The 18,295-nt window shown below is 45.1% G+C and overlaps 4 non-coding genes across 4 annotated transcripts; 2 read left to right on the forward strand and 2 right to left on the reverse strand.

The window, feature by feature from the left end:
• Positions 1–6,631: 6,631 nt before the first annotated feature.
• On the reverse strand, positions 6,632–6,705 carry trnat-ugu (transfer RNA threonine (anticodon UGU)). The gene has a single exon. It is a non-coding gene; the product is annotated as a tRNA-Thr (tRNA).
• A 2,360-nt stretch (positions 6,706–9,065) lies between these two features.
• On the forward strand, positions 9,066–9,147 carry trnal-uaa (transfer RNA leucine (anticodon UAA)). The gene has a single exon. It is a non-coding gene; the product is annotated as a tRNA-Leu (tRNA).
• Positions 9,148–10,308: 1,161 nt separating this feature from the next.
• trnal-caa (transfer RNA leucine (anticodon CAA)) lies at positions 10,309–10,423 on the forward strand. The gene is made up of 2 exons: positions 10,309–10,346; positions 10,378–10,423. It is a non-coding gene; the product is annotated as a tRNA-Leu (tRNA).
• A 5,485-nt stretch (positions 10,424–15,908) lies between these two features.
• trnas-cga (transfer RNA serine (anticodon CGA)) lies at positions 15,909–15,990 on the reverse strand. The gene has a single exon. It is a non-coding gene; the product is annotated as a tRNA-Ser (tRNA).
• Positions 15,991–18,295: the final 2,305 nt, after the last annotated feature.

The raw sequence follows: 18,295 nt of genomic DNA on the forward strand, positions 1-18,295 counted from the left end.
TTCGGCCCAGTCCAATCCGAGTGTCGTCCCGAAATCAATTTCCCTATCCGTCCGCTGTAAATAACACAGTGCCACGAGGTCGATTCGAACAAATAACTTTATTAGCAGTGCACCGCTAGGAGAATTCTCTTCACCACTCACTAAGAGTCGCTTCCCGAGTTCTCTCAGTACAAAGGGGTAGACAGAGATTTATACAGGTATTGTCACGCACACTTTAATGAGTCAGGTTCTGGAGTTCTTGGTTGAGCAGGAAACGGACAAAGGGCTACTGCAGATGGACAAAGAGCAGCCTCACACCACAGGTTCAGCTAATCATTTTGCAATCGGGTGAGACAAAGGCAGGTATCACCTTCATTGTTTGAGACAGCCTTCCCATTTTCCGTTAAGATTGACCATCATCTCCATAGTCAAGCATAATGGGAATCTAATTCAGTTCCAGACACAGCAATTACCACACAGCACCCAGCCCAGGAAAGCAGTGTTGTGGCTGTTCTGGCCTGAAGGACACTTTTTAAATCAGTATTTCGAGCAGCCATAATTCTCATCCGTCTTAAGATATCAATACAGTTATAGTTTATTAATCCTACACCTCCTCACAAGTGGGTATGCAGTCCACAGGACTGAACTCTTTACATCAGCAGCAGTGAGGAAGAAAATGAGTTTTAAATGGGAATAGAATGAGAAAGTCTTAACCAGTCGGTATCAAAGCTTTAACAGTCGAATAAATCAAGCTCACAATTCCTGTTCAAGGAAGGCTAAGGCTGACGGAAATAGTGATCGCTGGTTGATGTAGAGAATTGAGAATGCTCAGGTAAATGAAGGAATTCTCAGCAGCAGGGATGAATCGCATCCATTGAGGGGTATAAGGATTGTAGGAGAAGACGAGAGGGAAACCAGGAGGGCAAAATGGGGACACGACATAGGTTTGGTGGAAAAGGTCGAGGAGAATCCTAAGGTATTCTGTGGATATTAAAGCAAAGGGTAACAAGGACGAGAACGTCCATTCAAGGATCAGTGAGATTATCCATGTTTCGAGCCACAGGGAGATTGGCGAGGTCTTAAATGGATATCTCTCGTTTGTATTTTTCATGGAGAAGTTCATGGAAGCTGGAGCGTTCAGGAAAGTGAATAGTGATGTCTTCAATCATATCCACATGACAAAAGAGGAGGCACTGGGAGTTTTAGAGTGCATCATTGTGGTTAATTCCCCGGGCCTGACTAGGTGTAGCCTTTGTCAATGTGGAAAGGAAGGAAAGAAATTGCTGGAGCTCTAGCAGAGATTTTTAGAACATCGTTAACCACATGAAAGCACCCCGAGGACGGGAGGGTGTCCAATGTTGCTCATTTACTTCAGAAGAGCTGCAAGGAGAAGCCAGGGAACTACAGGCCGGTGAAGGGATTTATGATGGGAAAGATGCTTGAAGGTATTCCGAGAGACAAGGTCGACCTGTATTTGGGAAGGCAACGATTCAATGGGGATTGTCATCACGGCGGAGGAAACTGACTCACGAATTTGATTGAGGTTTGTGGAGATGACCGGGAAGATTGACGAGGCCAGGGCGGTGGACATTTAAAGGAAGATGGACTTTATCAAGGCCTTTGAAAATGTCCGGCGTCGTAGGCTGTTTTGGAAGGTTCGATCACTTGGGACTCAGTGAGAACCAGTCAATTCGATGTTAATTTGGCGTGGCGCTGGGAGTCGGTGGCCGTTAGTGGAGAGTTGCATTTTTTTAATGGAAACCTGTGACCAGTGGAGTTCCGTATGGATCTGTGCTGCAAGATTTCTGGTATAATGAAGTAGGTTATCTGAGATCACAAGACATCAGTCAACTTCAATGTGGCCAAGGACGGGTAGATGAATTGACTGGGACAACTGCGAAGTGTCACATTTTGAGATGTTAAACCAGGTTCGGAGTTACCCAGTAAATTAGAGCTCCCTGTAGAGTGTTGTAGAAGCGAGAGACCTCAGAGTATAAGGACATAGTTTCCGGAATTTGAAGACACAAGTCGACAGGTTGGTAGAAATGATGTTTGTCACGCTTTCTCTCATTAGTCAGGGCACTGCATACAAAGTTGGGACGTCATGTTAGAGCTGTACATGACATCGATGAAACCGCACGTGGAGAACTGTGTGCAAGTCTGCTCGACTCGCTGCAGGGAAGATGTCGTTAAGCTGTCGAGGGTGATAAAATATTCACAAGGATGTTGCCTTGACTGGACAGCTTCACCGAGAAGGAGAGATTGGATAAACTGGGGCGTTTTCGCCAAGAACAACGGAGTGTGAGGAGTGACTGTGAGGAGGGGCACAGATAAATTGGATTATTACTGTCTCTTTTTCTTGGGTAAACTAGAATGAAAATGAAGCTCATACGTTTCAGGTGAAAGGAAAGATTGAAGGGGTTCTGATGGACAGATTGTTCACGCAGATGGTGGTATGTTTATGGAAGCGGCTGCCAGAGGAAGAGCAGAGGCGGGTACAAGTACAGATTTAAAAGACATCCAGGCAGGCACCTGGATGGGAAAGATTTCGAGGAATATGGGCCCAACTCAGGCAAATCTGATTGGATCAGGGAGATTCATCCGTTAGCATGGACGTATTCGGCCGAAAGACCAATTACCTTGTTGATTATCGATATGACTCCATGAGATACGTTGAATCCGAGAAACGAGTAGGAGAATGAAGATTTGTTTCAGAGTTATTTGACCCCCATCTCTCAACTCTCATTCAGCACATCCAATACCGCATTGGTGCTGCTTCCTGACACAGAGTTCAAAGCTCTTATTCCGATTTCTGCCAATTTCTACCCGGTGCCACCTTCACGTGGTCCCTGTCTGACACTTCCCTTCCATTTCTCACTCTCACGTTTTCCTTTAACTGACAGCGAGCTGCTTTACAGCTCTGTTGGGAACACGAGAATATGATTCTCTGAAATCAAATATTCGAAAAATCCTTAAGTTAAGAAAACTGCAGAGAACCGACGAAGGCGATGCTTTGAAATAGCCATAATTCGTTCAGAACTCCCCACGCGGGAATTTTAAATTATTAATTATAAATAATTCTAATACATCAATGAGAAAGCGTTATAAAGCTCCCGAAACCACTAGCAATCAATTCGCAGGGAAAATCAGAATGGGAAATGGAATTAAGTTTCTGATCTGTGTTGATGCACCGTTATATTTTCTGTCCATGCGCATTGACACCAGCTTTCTCTGTGGCGCAATCGGCCATTCGCGTTCGGCTGTTAACCGGAAGGTTGGTGGTTCGAGCCCACCCAGGAATGGTGATCTCAGGTTTTCTCCCCGACATTCAACTCTTCTGAGGGCGCTGAAACAGCAAATCACCATTTCCTCAGAGGTGAGAGCTTGAAATCGTGTTGACCTTAGTGACTGCTAAAACTTGACATGTATTTTGCATGAGATGTGGATGATATGCAGCTTATATCTGTAATGGAAATCATATGGATCATGTGAACACTGAAGAATGAAAAAAAAAACAAAGAAAAAAACTTTGCTGGGTCCTTGCGCTGAAAGGCAACCAGGGATGCCGGGTTGTTCTGTTGCTCAAAGACAGCATTTCCATGTGTCGATGACGTCTGAGATCTTGGAAACTTTAACTTCCACTCCCTACACAGATCATATTTCCATTTTACTTTTATTTCAGCTTCATTCCACATTTGATCAGCAGTAAATCTTCATCCCAATTTTATGTTCAAATGTTTCAACATGAACAACACGCATTGTAATGGAAATTGGACAAGAATTGTGATTCCCGTCATTATTCTACTGATGATGCTCGATCATCATTTAATGGGTCCTCGGCGTTTCTACCCAATATTCTCCCACCGACTGCGATGCTGAAAAAACAAAATGCGCCGCATAAACATGAGCCTTTAAGCGATAAGGTTACGGAGGCAGAGAGGGATATAGCAGGAAAGCAGGCTTTTTCGACCACCCAGTCCGCAAGAAATGTTCACTACCAAAAAAAGGCCAATCTTTCTTTATTCTTCCAATATTCCTATCAATTTTCCCCAGAGTCACTTATCCATTCACTTATCAAATATCCATAACGGACACACTGTGGACATATTACGGTGACCAAAGAAGCTGCCAACCTTCGTGTCCTTGGGACATGGGAGGAAAACAGTGAAAACGTAGGAAATCCACACAGGGCGAGGCGGAACTGGACACCGCGCCCACACAGGACGAGGTGAGGACTGAACATGTATCTAATACGTCTGGGCTCGTTGGTGCAATCAACAACGCGTTGGACTTCTATTCTGCAATTTACTTCAAACTGAACCACTTTACGTGTAATGAAACGGTGCTTTGCAACTGAATGGAGCAGTGATTTAAACCACGGCTTGAAAGGGTATTCCTTTTACAGTGGGCTTGGCAAGCATGTTCCCGACATTGCTCGCAATCCAGTAGTTGTCAGTTATTTTCTCACCGGTGCTGTAAAATATTTACTGAGCGGCGCTCTCTGCAAGAGGAGAAACGCACGTTAGTCTCTTCTGCGCAGATTCAAATATGCTGCTGCGTTATCTGAAGTTCGTGCCCTCCAATTGTTTGCAACATCTTATCGAGGAATCCGGTGCTGCAATATGATGGAAACTGTGGGACTGGTTTTGTCGCTTCTTCAGTGAAAGAATGAAAGGAAGCGAACGCAAGTCTGCGTTTGACGAAATGCGATGTTCTCTTTAGTAGCTTTAACTAAATGCATCAAAGGGGGCGACTGTGGGCTCTTTTGCCTGGAGTACCGAGTCTTTGATTATTGCAAAGACGGGGGAGATAAATACTGGACAACAGGGGACTGATACGACAACGAGATTGGCTGGAATGCAGAGTTAAGTGACTGAGCGTCTGGGTGCTCTTCGGTCTTTCCGATGTGCACGGATGTTTTTGTGTAGGTAAGTGATTTATATATTTGGTTGTCTTCAGCTACTCAACTTCTTCCATTCCATTAAGGTTGCAGTTATGACAAGCCCCTTGCATTCTGTTGATTGTAATTCAAACATTTTCTAGAGTAAAAATCGACAAATTTGTCTTCTATAATTCAGGAAATAACGTCAATTTTTATCCGGAACCTGTCCCCTCATAATATACAAGAGCCCAGTTTATGCTGTTCCCAATCCTCGCAGAAACTCCGTTTCGAAATGGTAATTTTTATTTCTTCTTTGAATTAATACCCAGACTGAGAGGGCAACGGGTCGAACCATGCATACGGAACAGTTTCTGGTGTGGTGCATGTTTTCATGATTGCAGTAAAGGCAACGGCGAGTAATTGTCATTAAATCATAAAGACTTCACGAAAACCTTGTCCAATATCGGACGTTTCTGTTCATATGTGTTCACACACATTAGAACGGTTGTGAATACCCAGAGGGGGTCCAGAAGAGATTTTCTTGTATCGCAGCCAATGTGAGCGATATCATTTGCAATTTCAATCAACGGAACCTCGGATTGCTTCATGAAGAACATTGAGAGCACACTTTATGGACACATTGATGTTCATGCCCAGGTCTCGCTGGACGGAACAACACAGGTAAATAGGTTGGAGAGAGCACTCCGTGTATCCGCCGGAAATGTCTGAGTTGAACCCTTTTGACACATGTCGACACTGAGAGTACTCAGGTAAATTAGTGTCACTGCACTGATGACTGGAAAACCTTGTGGTCTGCCACCTTGCCGTCTGACGTGAAAACCGTTGACTACTTCTGTCTCTCTCCGGTCTACTTTGAAGAGATATTAAATGGATTGGAAAACGGGAAGCCGCATCAAGCCTCAAACACTGTATCTGGGACAAATAGTTTCAAATCCAACACGTGGGGCTCAGAACTTTCAAGATTAACATGTTCAACCAATGACCGTTGTTATATAATGAACGAAAAACAACTCCAATGTGCGGTAGTGTGGCCGAGCGGTATAAGGCGCTGGATTAAGGCTCAAGTCTCCACGAAGACGTGGGTTCGAATCCGACCACTGCCATTGGGTACAAACCTACTGCACCCAATATTACCTGTTGTAGTATTAAAAATGAAACTGGAAATGTTTTGCAGAACAAAATCTAAAAAAAAATCACAAATCACCGTTACGATGATCCTGCATTGGTGTCAGGGTCAATGTTGTCACTGCAGGGCTGCAGAACAGTCCTGAGTTGCTGTGGGAGACTGTGGAGAGGTAGTGATCGTGGCCCATATTTATAAGAAACAGATGGGTGCAACAGTATTCAATATCAACCTGCCTTCCACCTCATGTCTTCAGCGCTGCTTCTACCGTGTCTTGAAATACACAGCCAACTGTTTGGAGTTCGAGTCGAAAAGTCATGTTCACTGCCGGGTGGGATTGCTTGTCAACAGGAGCTGCTCAAGGTCACAACGCAGGACTTGGTCGCGTTTGCAAACGATTGTCACCCAAAACTAACACCACGCCGAATAAATGCGAGGAAGCGGAAAACAAAGTCATCGGATACGTCATCTGCTTGAAACGCTCGCCCTGTTCCTTGCTCCGCAGACACCAACGGACCTGTTGTGTTTTGGGGGCTGTTTCTTTGTTCTGTTGCTTTTTGTTTTATGTTTGGAGGTGCTTGCTTGGAACCCACCTTCATCACACGGCTATTCACCGCATAAATGAAAGGCTCCGCTGGGAGTTGAACCCAGGATCTCCTGTTTACAAGACAGGCGCTTTGACCAGTTAAGCCACGGAGCCCTCGCGCCGTCCCACATCTGTGTTAATGAGATGCTACTTGCATCAACTTCTTTTGTTCAGCTGCTGGCGAGGGAATTGCTTCAGATTCTGCTCATTTCTTCGGATTCACTGCTCCTTCTACTTCCAAACATTGTATCACCGCATCCAGGAACGGAATCTCCGCAGTGGCAATGCCGCCTGATTTACTGAAAGCTTCCTAGCTACATTAGCAGCACTTCACACTCCAGACCGTCACCTCGACTCTTTATGTTTGATCCCATCACAGCTTCAAGAGAAGGTGTTCTTCAAGAAATTAATCACATGCTTCTGAAATATCGCACCGGGGTGAAAATGAAGAATATTTCCCTGAATCCACCCCCGGAAACGTCAATGCACCTTAATCTTTTCCTTGGCTGCAGTAATGAAATTAGTCCTCTCGCTACCTGTCGTCGTCAGGATGGCCGAGTAGTCTAAAGTGCTGCGTTAAGGTCGCAGTCTCTACTAGAGGCATGGGGGCGAATCCCACTCTCGACCGTTAGGCATTTTAAATCTTGATTCTCCCTCCCTGCTTTCTCCCACTGGCCACCTACTTTGTGTTGCCCCATCCTCGCTTTGGCCATTGAACAAACTTGTCCTTCCACAGATCACATGTCTTCCCCAATTTACAATTTTTTTTCGTCCTATCGCCCTTCGCGTTCTTCTTCTGTTCCTCTCGACTGTCAGGGACATCATGGTTCAGCCTTCCCTAACTCTCTCGTCCCTTATTCACATCCGTTGTTTCCCAAATATGCAGTCATCTGCTGATGGGAACGGTGAATGCAGTAACAGCCCAGAGGGAGGAATGTCGGGTTGGACATTTGGGGAATGAAAATGCTTGGTGAGCTGTGAGGCAGAGAGGGACTGAAAACAAGTAAAATACAGACAGTGCAGGAGTGAAGTGGAAGAGTTCGACGGTGACGCGACAGAAGACTTTCAGGTTCAGGAAAAGGACGATGAACGTAACTAAGCGGAATGTGAGATGGAGCTGAACCAGTTGGTCCTGGTCAAAAATCTTCTTCTAGGCTATTTAGCTAAACCCCTCTACTGCTGCTCCAACAAATATTCATCCACCCCATTCAATATTATTCCAATGATCCAGCTTCCATCTCCTGCCCTGGGAGAGAATTCGTGAGCTTCACCACCCTGTGCGTGAAGAAAATTTTAGGTACCTCAGTTTCAAGTGGCTTGCTCTTTATCTTAGAGTTCCGTCCCCTTGTTTGTAACTCTTCCACTGGTTAAAACATCCCAATACCTGCCCTGTCAGCCTCCATTAAAATCTTTTTTATGGTCTGATTAATGTCGACGCTCATTTCGCTAAACTACAAGAAATTGGTGACCGTCATAGTTCGACATGAAGAATTGAATGAACTAACATAGTCCCATGATATTTAGATGGAAGTGACAATTCCAGCCCAGCTTACATTGTTGGTGAATATTTCCAATCAGTTCAGTTAACAGAACAGAGGCCCACTTTTGCAGGAGTCTCATGTGTGAACTGAGTTTCATGATATCAGACACCAGTCCGCTGTTTCTCAAAGAAAACTGCTTTGTCTTATTTCACGTTGTTTACATTCCGTCTGTTTGCAAATAATTATCGATTTCAAAGAGTGCAGGCGATTTCCATGAAGATGGTTTTTCACCTAGTGTGTGAAGAGAGCATCTTATCACTCAAATCAGCAAAAGTTTGACAACTCCATGAACGTCGAGTAGATTAACCATCTGGGGAACCGCCCTTGCGGGGAACAGCTTCAAATCCGCGCAGGTGTCGATTCTCCTCTGACCGGCTGAAGAATGTTCCGAAGAGTTCAGCCAAGGTGTCATTCATCGTGACCCCACGTCATTATCCATTCTGCAGACATTGAGATATTTCAGAAATGACCGAGAACGAATCGTCCACAATCAGTCACATGGTGGTATCCAGTGGAACAACGAATGGACTTTACCGCAGTGTTGAACATCGATCGGGGCGGTTGAAACATCGAGGAGGCCGTAACTTTCGCTGTCCATCACACTGCATTGAGCAGTTGAAGGGACACACTCGTTTCTTCACTGTGAACGAAATTCCGTGTCTCACGGAGCCGGGAACTCCACTCTAATCCCATGCAGTGGAAAATTCGTTCATACTCGGCAGAGAAGCCAATGACTTCTCCGCACCCTCAGCTTCTGAACTAACGAGGTAGAAAATATATCTCCAAACGGCACAAGACGTCTATTCAGATCGAACCAATGACTCAACCTCTTCACTGCTCTCTCTCTCTTGCTGTAAACAAAACATTTTTTAACCCACACTTCAGGATCAACAACCTTTGCTCCGATACAGTGCAACAGTAAACGTAGGCAGAGCTGCGATGGCCGAGTGGTTAAGGCGTTGGACCTAAAATCCAATAAAGATTCCCCACGGAGGTTCGAACCCTGCTCGCAGCGCTCACATATTAAGACACAAGGACCAGACGGGCAACAACCGCTGATAATTTTAACTTACAACCAGTACTCCCCGTGCCTCACACATTCCGGCTCTATCTATTGGCAGAAGTGTGCATCCTTCGTGTTCAGGTGACCAGATACATGAGGACAGGTTGGCCCATCATAGGTCCGAGGCTTCCTTTGTAGAGGGGAGATGCACTATTTATATTCCGACAAAACAAGTCATCTTTTTTTTCTGGGTCGACTTCATTATTTTTTCGAACTTGATTAAAAATGGCAGAACGGTGCATCCTTCGTGTTCAGGTGACCAGATACATGAGGGAAGGTTGGCCCATCATACGTCCGAGGCTTCCCTTGTAGAGGGGAGATGCACTATTTATATTCCGACAAAACAAGTGATTTTTTTTTCTGGGTCGACTTCATTATTTTTTCGTACTTGATTAAGATTTTCAGGTCAATCGTCTCATTACCAAACTGAAGGAATTGAAACAGTTAAAGACACACTGGACACATCGCCATCTGAGGAGTGAATTGGACCCTTGACTTTGTCTCTGTCGTGGAGATGGTGATGATATCTGATACTTCACCTGTCCCTGCACTGCATCCAGTCATGCTTGCCTGCAGTTCTGACAGAGTCCACCCCAGAACATGAGCTGCCCTCTGATCCTTCTCCCTCTTCTTTGGACATTGTGACCCTGTCCTTCCACTCCAGACACGTTCCGATATGTTTCTGCACCTGCAGTTGTTGCAGATCACTGGCAACAGGCGGCAGAAGCTAGCGGGATATGGCCGAGGGCTCGAGGGCGAACGCCGTCATTGACCGCACGGTCTCACTGCCCGGGGTTTGACGTGGCAGAGGATCTCATTCCTCCCCCGACCCATATAATGAGCAATCTGGACCTGCCGGCAACTGCTGACCACCGAATAACGTTCCTATACGTGGCCTGACCTGGTAATGATTTCACAGTTCTCATTCTCGTGGTATCTCACGTGAAATGTTTCGGTGAGTTGATGGCTGAATATGAGGTATCACAGCATAAAGTTTAGGCAGTACAGTTTATGGTTTCAAACTATCCTGCCTAACAATTTATCAACACATGCTTTTGGTCTGTTCTCAAATAAAACCGTTTGTGTCGGATGTGAAGAGGGTTATGCAGGGCTGTCAGGGTGGCCGAGTGGTCTAAGGCGCTAGACTCAAGGAATGAAAGTCCTTCCGTTGAAACGGGGGTGTTCTGGTCTCCAACTGGGGGCGTGGGTTCGAATCCCATTCCTGACATCTGCTGATTTTTAAATTTGTAATTTTGACTTTTGCAATTGACGTCAATTCATTCCAGTTAACAGGACCGGAGATGTTTAGGTGGAGAAAAAAGTTGAAAAATCACAGTGCGGTTCTCTCACAGCAGCTTGAGATGCAGCAGACACAGAGTGCGGGCGGTGATCAGTGAAGGCACTTTGGAGAGGAGAGTCTGTGACATCTTCTCACCACTGGTCATTGGTTGGACAGAGTGACGTTGGTGCCATTTGCGCAGGTTGTCGGTGACAGTTTTGTTCACATTTTTTGTTTAAATGAAGTGTGGGAACAGAGATTTCACTACAGTTTAAGTCACGTTCTAAATGAAACATTTTTCGGGGAGCTCGGTCCCGTGGGTTTCACGATTTGCTGGATAAGAGAATTCGGAGACGCCACTTGCGGTTGACACGTCAACGGGAGCTGCCAACAGCTCGGCCACTCAATATGATCCTGGCTGCTTTGCCCCAGGCCCCAACCTCTGCTCTTTACCAGTTCCACAGAGTCTCGATTTCCTTGATCTTTCAGAAATATATCCATGTCCTCTGCAAATAGTCCAGTGACAACCTCCACAACTCTGCGTCGTGGAGAATTTCAGAGAGCGACGATGGAGAATCAAGATCTTCAAACTAACCTCAGTCTTAAAGGATCATCCTTGCAATTATTTTTCCTCAACAGTTCCTCTCCGACAAAAGGACACATCTCAACATCTCATCAGTCATGGTCCATTGGAACCCCACACTGTTCAGAATGGCCACCCCTCTATTCTAAACAGTCCAGTTTTAACTTCATCAGCTGTTGTTTTCAGCACGCACATTCATCCCGGGAGTTAGGTTAGTCCATGCGTTCCCAGCCGCCACCAATGCTACCATATCCGTTACCGAGGCAGCGGAGGAAAACTGTGCACATTACTCCAGGGGCGGCCTCTCAAACTTATACAATTGTATTAAATGAATGTATCTGTTTCTGATCTCCAATCCCCTTGCAAAAACCGACAAACTGCCAGTTGGTTTCCGAAATACTTAATACACCTGCCTGCTAATCTTCTGTGGTTTCATGCAGGAGGGAACCTCAGTCTCTCGATGCTCTCCATAGACTCATCTGCAGGCCAGGACTGAAAAACATGCCGGGACTTCAGAAACGCGGCGATTCCAGACAACAACTGGACTCTTACTGATTACCGGCAGTTGGTGATTTGGCTGAGTATGGATCTCTGCACTCAGTAAGAGAGAGAGAGAGAGAGAGAGAGAGAGAGAGAGAGAGAGAGAGAGAGAGAGAGAGAGAGAGAGAGAGAGAGAGAGAGAAATAAATAAATTTTATGTTTTTTTTAACCCCGAACTGCGACTGAAAATATAATTCTTCTCCTTCGGCCCCGTTCTTTGATCTTACATTTACTCATTAACATCGACTTTGGGATATTTCGGTCCAATCCTATCCGAGTGGGTTTACAGTCCGGCGGAACAGAATAAGTTATCAATGGGAAAAGAATGAGAAAGTCTTTACCAGTTGGCACAAAGAATTTACCGGTCGAATAAATCAAGCTCACAATTCCTGTTCGAATGAAGGTTAAGGCTGGCAGAAATAGTGATCGATGTTTGATGTGGAGAATTGAGAAAGGTCAGGAAAATGAATGAAGTCTGCGCAGCTGGGATGAAGCCCTCAAGCAGCATGAGGAATGCGGGAGTAAACTTGAGAGGGAAATCAGGAGGGCGAAAATAGGACATGACATAGGTTTATCGGGAAAGGTCAAGGAGAATCCTTAGTTATTCTCTGGATATTAAAGGTAACAAGGACGAGAATGTACATTTAAGGATCACTGAGGTTATCTTTGTGTGGAGTCACAAGGGATATGGGGGAGGTCTTAAATGGAAATGTCTTGCCGGTATTTACCATGGAGAAGATCATGGAAGCTGGGACGTTCAGAAAAGCGAATAGTGATGTCTTCAATCATATCCACATGACAAAAAAAAAGAAGCACTGGGAGATTTAAAACATATAATGGCGGTTAATATCCCGGGTCTGACCACGTGTAGCCTTTGACTTCGTGGAAAGGCAAAACAGAAATTGCTCGGTCCCGGGAATAGATTATTGGAACGTCGTTAACCAAGGTAAATCTACCGGAAAACGGGAATATGTCTGGTGTGGAACCTTTACTTCAGAAGCTCTGTAAGGATTAGTCAGGGAACTGCTGGCCGATGAAGCTATTTATGATGGAGAAGTTACTTGAAGGTATTCCGAGAGACAGGATCTACCTGCATTTGGTAATAGGGAGAGTCAGGACGGTTTTGTGCCGAGCAAACTGCCTCACTAATTTGATTGAAGTTTGAAGAGATGACCCCAAAGATCGATGAGGTGATAACGGTGGACATTTGTAGGAATATTGACTTTCGAAAGGCCTTTGAAAAGGTCCCGCGTGGTACACTGGTCAGGAGGTTTGAATCACATGGGACACAGTTACAACAAGTCAATTGGATGCTAATTTGGCGTGGTGGGAGGAGTCGGAGTCAGGTGGTGGAGTGTGGTATATTTTATTGGAAGGTTGTGTCCACTGGAGTTCCACATTTTGGGATGTTAAGTGTCGCATTTTGGGATGTTACACCTGGGTAGGACTTCGGCAGTAAATGAGAACTCCCTGTGGAGTGTTGTAGAACCGAGAGATCTCAGAGGATAAGTACACAGTTTCCGGAATTTGACGACGCAGGTAGACAGGTTGGTGGAAACGATGTTTGTCACGCTTGCTCTCATCAGTCAGAGCACTGAGTACAAAGTTGGGACGTCACGTGAGAGCTGTGCATAAAGTTGGTGAGGACGCACGTGGGGAACTGTGTGCAAGTCTGGTCACTCGCTGCAGGGAAGATGTCGTTAACCTACAGAGCGTGCAGAAAATATTCACAAGGATGTTGCCGTCACTGGACAGCTTCATTTATAAGAAGAGACTGGATAAACCGTGTTTTTTCCCTTGGAGCTTCGGAGGCCGGGGAGTGACTTTACTGAGGTTTATAAAATCACGAGGGCCACAGATAAGTTGGATTGTTACTGTCTCTTTTTCTTGGGTAGGATGAACAGTAAATGGAGGGCATGCATTTCGGGTGAGAGGAAAGATTGAAAGGGATCTGATGGACAAATTGTTCACACAGATGGTGGTGTGTGTGTGAAATGAGCTGCCAGAGGAACTGGAGAGGCCGGTGCAAGTACAGATTTAAAAGACATACAGACAGTTACATGGATTGAAAATGTTGCGAGGAATATGGGCCCAACTCAGGCAAATGAGACGAGATCAAATTTTTCTCATTCGTTAGCTGGGACGTATTGAGCAGAAAGGCGTGTTACTGTGCTTTATCACTTCATGACTCTATTTGAGACATTGAATCCGAGAAACAAGGAGAGAATAAAGATCTGTTTCAGGCCCTCTTGAGCCCCCTCACCAACTCTCTTTCAGTACATTGAAGACTGCATTGGTTCTGCTCCCTAACATAGAGGTCAAACCTTTCATTCCGATCTCTGCCGATTTCCACCTTGTTCCACCTTCACATGAACCGTCTCTGACACTTCACTTCTCTTCATATCTCTCACTTCCCTTCTCTTCATCTCTCTCACTTTTTCTTTTAACTGCCACTGAGCTGCTTTACAGGTCTGTTGGGAACACGAGGAGACGATTCTCTGAATCAAATATGACCAACTCGTTAATTTGAGAAAATAACAGAGAGCCCGTAACACGGGAAATCGTATGGTTAATTCTGATTGATTCTGATCCATCAATTGGATAGCATTGTAAAGGGACCGACATCTTGTGCAATCAATTAGCAGGGAAAGCGGAGAATAGGAAACGGAATTAAGTTTTTGATTTGTGTCGCTGCACCGTGAGATTGTCTGTCGATGATCATTGTCATCAGCCGTTGCTGTGGCACAATGGACCAGAGCGTTCGGCTGTTAACTGAAAGGTTGTGGTTCAAGTCCATTCAGAGACGATGAGCTAAGGTTTTCTCCCCGACATTTTACACTTACGGAGACGCTGAAGCAGCAAATGACCATTCCCTCAGAGGTGAGAGCTTGAAATGATGTTGACCTTGCTGAATGTGGAATCATTACACGCATTTTGTATGAGATGTGGATTATTTAGAACTTATATTTGTAATTGGAATTACATGGATCATATGGAATGAAAAGAATGAAAAAAACATACAAGTAAAAGAAACAATGCTGCTGCCTGACGCCAGGGAATGTCGGATTGCTCTGTTGATCAAAGACAGTGTGTTTCCATGTGTCGATGACGTCTGAAAGTTCTGAAACTCCAATTTCCTCTCCCTCCAGCTATCATATCTCCTCTTCGCATTTATTTTAGCACAATTCCACATTTGATCAGGAGTATACCTTCCAAACAATTTGTGTTCAAATATTTCAACATGAACAATAAGCATTAGAATGGAAATTGACCATGAATTGTGATTTCAGTCATTATTTCTTGATAATGCTCGTTTTTCATTTAATGGGTCCCCAGTGATTTTCCGAAGTATTCTCCCACCGACTGTGATGCTGATAAAGCCAACTGCGCTGCATAAACGAGAGCCTTACAGCGATTAAGTCACGGAGGCATGGATGGAACTAGCAGGAGAACAAGCCTTTCGGCTACAGAGTCTGCAAGAAACGTTTACCACCAACATAAACCAATCTTTCTTCATTCGTTCCATATTCCTATCAATGACACCCAGATGCTATCCATCACCAATACAATCGGGACACGTTGCGGTGGCCAATGAGCTTCTAACCCAAGTGTCCTTGGATCACAGTAGGAAACCGGTGAACCTGCAGGAAACCCACATAGTCAATGGCGGAACTGCACACCACACCCTGACAGGATGTGAGATTCGAACTCGGGTCTAATGCATCTGGGCTTGGTGGCGCAATGAAGGACGGGTTGGACTTCTAACGTGTAATTTACTTGAAATCGAACTACTTCACGTGAGGAAACGGCGTTTTGCAATTGAATGGCGCGGTGATTTAAAGCACGGATTCGAAGGTATTCCAACTACCCTGGAATTGGCAAGCATGTTCCGACTTCTTTGCTCGCAATCCAGTAGTTTTCAGTTATTTTCTCTTCCAGTGAATAAAGGTTTGTTCCTAGTTTTCCCCACATACCTTTAATCCTTAATTATGCAGAACGGCAACTGGTTCTCCCGGTCGAACGAGATGGCGCCCAGTCACACCCATGTTATCCTCCCAACCCGAACGTCTTTGGAAGGTGGAAGGAATCGGGAACACCCGGAGGAAGCCCACGCATTCACGAGGAGAACGGACAAACTCCGTGCAGACAGCGGCGGGAATTGAACCCTGATTGTAGGCTCTGTAACCGCGCTGTGCTACCGTGCCGCCTCAAACGCGTCAGCGAAACAGTGGAAGGCAATCGATTCAATAGCAAAAGCAGATGATTTTCAGCCGATCTCATCGGTGTGAAAATTCACTGTAACCTTAAACGCGCTGCGAGCAGGGTTCGAACCTGCGCGGGAAAACCCTATTGAATTTCGAATCCAACGCCTTAACCACTCCGCCATCGCAGCTTCCCTCTGTTAGTTTCCTCTATTTTGATCCATCTGACGACAGCCATAGCCAAGTGACTTTAATTTGTTGCTTCCTGTTCCGTTCTTCCGCTTCCACCACTGCTCAGTAGTCTGGTATCTCCATCAATTATCACGGAATATCAGTCGCCCTTCTCTGCTTCATGAGATTTTCTGTCCATTTCCGTCTTGCAGATGATAAATGTTGCATCAGGATGCCTGTTTCAGGGAACGATTTGAGAATGTGCATCCATTCAGAGATCTTAACTGGAGTTTCATTAGAAAGGGAAAACACTGCAACTCAGTCTGAGAACGTGGACCATCAGCAGTGACAAGTTGTGGGTTCTGTTCTGAATCTTATTTTTATTCCAGCGGGAATTGAAAGAATTCCTGAATTCTGCTGTCAATGTGCAGGAGTTGTTAATGTGTTGATGGGCTCTTACCCGATAATCCAGCAGGACTGGAGAATATTTAGCGCACGGCGCCCTCTGCAAGAGGAGAAAGGCACACTGGTCTCTTCTGAGCAGACTCAAAAATGCTGCTGCGTCATCGGAAATTCGTGCCGATCAATTGTTTCCAAAATGATATCGAGGAATCCGTTCCTGCAATAGGAGGGCAACTGTGGGACTGGTTTGGTCGCTTCGTCAGTGAACGAATGAAGGGAACGGACGCGAGTCTGCGTTTAACGAAATCCGATGTTTTTTTTTCTCAGTAACTTTATCTATATGCACCAAAGCGGGCATCTGTGGGCTCTGTAGTTCCAATAATGTGTGACCAAATAATTCAAAGGTTGTGGGTTCAAGTCACACCAGAGTCGGCATTTTGTCCGAATTCGTTGCAACGAAGTCAGAATTCGACTGGGGGATGAGGTAACCTGATGTTAGGAAATCTGGAAATTGAGGTCACGGTTTGAAATAATCGACACTTGCAACTTAACACGGAAAGCAGGTGGTTATTTTCTCGTAGAGCGTCCGAATCTGTGAAACTGTTGGGGAAAATGTTGAGGACACTGAGTCTTTGATTATTTCAAAAGCGGGGGAGATAAATACTTGAAAAAAGGGGCTGATACGTTCAGGGGGTTGTCTGGAATGCAGAATTAAGCAGACAGTCTGATTATCCGTGACCTCATTAAATGATGGAGAGTCTGGGTGCTCTTCGGTCTTTCCAATGAGTAAGGATGTTTATGTGTGGGTACAGGTTTCATATTTTTGGTTGTCTTCAGTTTACGAATCTCCTTCAATTCCGTTAATAATGCAATTTTGACAAGCCCCCTGAATTCTGATCAATGTAATTCAAAATTGTTCTGAAGAAAAATCGACAAATTTGTCTTCTATAGTTCAGGAAATAATGTCACGTTTTACCCGGAATCTGTCTCCTCACAGTATGTACGTGCACAGTTTATGTGGTATTTCATCCCCGCGTAAACCATGTTTCGAAAAGGTAATCTTTATTACTTCCTTAAGTGAACAACCCGGACTCAGAAGGCACAGTTTCTAGTGCGGTGCATCTTCTGCTGATTGCAGAGAAGGCAACGGCAGGTAAACATTCTTTAGTCATAAAGACTTTATGAAAACTTCGGCCAATATTGCACGTCTGTGCATATATCTGATCGCACAGTTTGGAACGGTTGTGAATATTCCAGAAAGGGTCCAGAAGAGATTTTCTTGAATCGCTGCTAATGTGAGTGATATCATATGCAATGCGACACCGTGGAAGTTGGCATTGCGTCATTCAGGTGAGGAACTTTGACATGGTCACTTCATGTACATCTTGGTTTCCATGCCCAAAGTTCACTGAACGGAACAGTAGAGGTAGATAGGGTCATGAGGTCTTTCTTTGCATCCGCTGAAATATATCGTTGTCACCCAAGAGACCCATGTGGTCATTGAGAATATTCGTGAAAATTAGTCTCCGTGCACTGGGGTCTGGAAAACCCCATGGTCTGCCACCCGGCCGTCTGATCTGATAACCGTTTACTACTGCTCCCTCCGGCCAATTTGGAAGAGATATTGGATGGGTTGGGAAACGGGAAGGCGCATCAAGCCTCAAACACTCTTTCTGTGACCAAGAATTTCAAAGCACTCACGAAGGGCACAGAATTTCCAAGATTAACATGTTCAACCAATGAGCTTCGTTATCTAATGAACGAAACCAACTTCGTTGTGCAGTAGTGAGGCCAAGCGGTCGAAGGTGCTGGACATGGGTCGAATCCCACCAATGCCATTGGGTTCATACCCGCTGAATCAATATGACCTACTGCAGTTTTCAAATGAATCGAGAAATGTTTTGCTGAACAAAATCTAAAAAA

This window comes from Pristis pectinata, chromosome 34 (assembly GCF_009764475.1).
Source record: "Pristis pectinata isolate sPriPec2 chromosome 34, sPriPec2.1.pri, whole genome shotgun sequence".
NCBI lineage: Eukaryota > Metazoa > Chordata > Chondrichthyes > Rhinopristiformes > Pristidae > Pristis > Pristis pectinata.